General features: G+C 38.0%; 1 pseudogene; it reads left to right on the forward strand.

The window, feature by feature from the left end:
• Positions 1-2,383: 2,383 nt before the first annotated feature.
• Positions 2,384-3,483, forward strand: LOC104103113 (short chain aldehyde dehydrogenase 1-like; annotated as a pseudogene).
• The last annotated feature ends 316 nt before the right edge of the window (positions 3,484-3,799 follow it).

The following is a 3,799-nucleotide window of genomic DNA, read 5'->3' on the forward strand; positions in this document are numbered from 1 at the left end:
AGTTACTCATTCCTCTCAATCACTCGGCACTCGGCAAGCACACTCAGTAGGTACCTGTACTCACTGGGGATATGTAAAGAATCCGGAGGGGCTCCTTCAGCCCAAGCGCTATAATCTGCATAGAAAACTCATGTGCTATAATAACCCAATCTGTCTTGCTGCGGTGTGCAGCCCGATCCCATATAGTATCAATATTTGGATCTGCACGGACAACTCACGTGCTGCACGGACAACTCGTGTGCTGCATGGACAACTCACGTGCTATAGTATCAATATCTGGATCCGTACGGACAACTCGCGTGCTGCACGGACAACTCACGTGCTATAATAAACCAATCTGGCATGATGCAGCGTGCAGCCCGATCCCATAATTATCCTCACAATCAGGCCCTCGGCCTCACTCAGTCATCAATCTCTCTAGTCAGTTTCTGTCGAGGCGTTTTGCCCCCGGTCGTGAACGTGTGCCCCCGATCGTAACGCGTGCCCCCGGTCGCGGATGCGTACCCCCAGTCGCGAACGCGCAGCACAAAATGGGTCAGTCCAAATTTCCCTCTTCGCGAACGGATGAAGGAAACCAGATATAGGCATCAGAAAAATTCCAACAGTTATTTAAGTCCAAATCTCGATCCGTTAACCATCTGAAACTCACCCGAGGCTCCCGGGACCTCAACCAAATACTCCAAAAAGTCCTAAAATATCATACAAACTTAGTCGAAGCCTCAGATCATATCAAACAACACTAAAATCACAAATCACACCCCAATTCAAGCTTAAAGAAACTAACGAATTCCAACTTCTACATTTGATGCCGAAACCTATCAATTTAATTCTGATTGACCTAAAATTTTGTACACAAGTCATAAATGACATAACGGATCTATTTAAAACTGTATTCTGACTCCGATATCAAAATGTCAACTCCCCGGTCAAACTTCCAAACCTAATTTCTATTTTAGTTATTTCAAGCCTAATTTAGTTACGGACTTTCAAATACATTTTTTGTCATGCTCCTAAGTCTAAAATTACCATACGGAGCTATTGGAATCATTAAAACTCTATTCCGGGGTCGTTTACACATAAGTCGACATCCGATCACTATTTTAACTTAAGCTTTAAACATTGAAACTAAGTGTTCCAATTCATTCCAAAACCTTACCGGACCCGAATCAATCACCCCGGCAAGTCACATAATAACTGTAAAGAACAAATTTAACAGTAAATGGAGAAACGAGGTTGCAATATCCGAAATGACTGACCGAGTCGTTACAAGAATTTTATTTATTTTTCAATCATATACACACTGTAGAATTTAGTGGGTCTATTTATTGTGTATTATATGGAGCTGATCATGCCCTCGCAATGTAGGGGTAAGGTCTATGTACACACTACCCTCCCCAGACCCCACGATATGGGATAAGACTCGGTATGTTGGTGTTGTTGTTGTATATGGAGCTGATCATCATGTATGTACATATATATATTCAAATATATTTTGTCGTTGCCTGGTTAATATAGAGTTCGATTGACTAACTTAAGAGTGCACAATGTGTAGGCATCTAATTAAAGTAAAGTTAAATTAGACAATGTAAAGTCTCTGAGGAACTTCAACTTCAATCACTAATACTTGCAAAGTCTCCATACATTTGGTGCAATGAATTCATTAAAATTGGGATGTTGTAAATACTTTTAAAATTTAGAAAAGCTACCTAATTTAGATTTTTTAATTTACTATACTTTGTTTATTCGGTTGTATTATTTAATATATTTTTTTCTCTAATTTAAATGCCAATTATTTCAAAAATAGTGGACCAAGAAGAACAACAAGTGATTTAAATAAAATAAATTTGGGAGATTTTGGATTGCTTAACAGATCAAGGGGTATTTTTAAAAGTTTACTAATTGTATGGATAAATTTGGCCCGATAGTATAACGGTAGGGTTAAATTTGGCCCGATAGTATAACGAAGGTTAAATATAGACAATATATGAAAGTAGAGGAGTATATTTGGCCCTTTTCCCTAAAAAAAAAAAGATAGGTTCATAAAACTAAAAATAAGATTAGTAAATTCTTTTTTGTAATGGGCAGTAAAACTAATTGATTATTCTTTTTTAAAAAAGGATAATTCTTTATATATTTAGTAAATTCTTAATTTTAACACTTTCGTTTTACTTTTAATGACACTCCTATGGATATGACAACTCCTTGTGGATATGACATGAGATATTTAAGATTACAAAAGAGTAGAAGATTTTGATATATTACACACCTTTAGTTTAAGACCGCAAGATTTAAAAAAAATTTATGTTCTTAAATTCAGTATCGTGTCAAACTCGTATTTGATTTCCCACTTTGGCCAAATTCATTTTCTTATAAATAGAGCTCTCTCGTATCGTATGTGAACAACAGAGAGCACTCTAGTTTGAGAAAATGGCCAGCTCATTTCTTCAATCCCCAGTAGCCAAAAAGTTATTTCCTTTCTTTATTTTCCTTATATCTTGATAATTCTTTTCCTGTGCACTTAGATAAGGATCATACTAATCTTTATTTTAACTTCTTTTTACAGGTTAGAAGGTAAGGTAGCATTTGTAACTGGTGGTGCTAGCGGCATAGGAGCAGCAACAGCTAGGCTTTTTGTACAACATGGTGCAAAGGTTATAATTGCAGACATTCAAGACAGACTCGCAACTAGCGTTGTTCAAGAGATTGGCACAGAAAATGCAGCCTTTGTCCATTGTGATGTCGCGATTGAATCGGACGTCCAAAATGCGGTGGATGCCACAGTTGCCAATTTTGGTAAGCTCGACATAATGTTCAGTAACGCTGGTGTACTGGGCAAGCCAATATCCAGCATCTTAGAGGTCGATTACGACATAATTAAGACCGTGTTTGATGTAAACATTGTTGGCGCCTTCTTTTGCGCGAAACACGCTGCTAGAGTGATGATTCCGGCCAAGAAAGGTGTCATTCTTTTCACGGCAAGTGCTTCGACAGAGGTCTACGTTCCTTGCTATCATGCACACCTCTTCGGCCTCGAAAAATGCACTTGTGGGGCTTTCCAAGAACGTTGGAGTCGAATTAGGGGAGTATGGAATAAGAGTTAACTGTGTTTCTCCTTATTACATTAGCACCCCGCTTGTATTAAGCGGATATGGAATAGACAAACAGACGGCGGACAAATGGTTTGCAGAAGCAGGAAATCTGAAAGGAGCATTACTAGGTGTAGAGGATGTTGCAAAGGCAGTATTGTATTTGGCAAGTGATGATTCCAAATACGTGAGTGGTATGAATCTCGTTCTTGATGGTGGTTTTACTACCACAAATGTGGCTTTAGCAGACACCTACAAGAAATTATTTCCATCAACTACCAACAAAACTGAGTAACCATTTGCTTGGCGAGAGTGAAAGTGTGTATGTGCGCGCGCATGTGTGTAGTGTGTGTTATGTGTTTGTTTTGTGCTTAAATTATGAATCTATATCAATAAAAACAGGGAATAAAATCTCGCTCACTTTGATCAATTGGATTGTAGTACGAAATAAAGTTAAATGATTGGTTCATGTTTCCTTGTTATTATATCATAATATTCCAAATTGGTACAGTATACTTCTGCACCAGTTTAATTAGCTTATGTTTTACCTTAACTTTAGTATGCTTGATGTGCTGTACATTAATATGATATTATAAATTAATGCAACATTGGCGAAGGCTCTCAAGCAATTCCTATCTCTACCCTTCGTCTCAAACTGTCACAACCCTAAATTCTCACCTTCGGACCGTGATGGCGCATAACATTTCACTTGC

The sequence above is a fragment of the Nicotiana tomentosiformis genome, chromosome 12 (genome assembly GCF_000390325.3).
Source record: "Nicotiana tomentosiformis chromosome 12, ASM39032v3, whole genome shotgun sequence".
Classification (NCBI taxonomy): domain Eukaryota; kingdom Viridiplantae; phylum Streptophyta; class Magnoliopsida; order Solanales; family Solanaceae; genus Nicotiana; species Nicotiana tomentosiformis.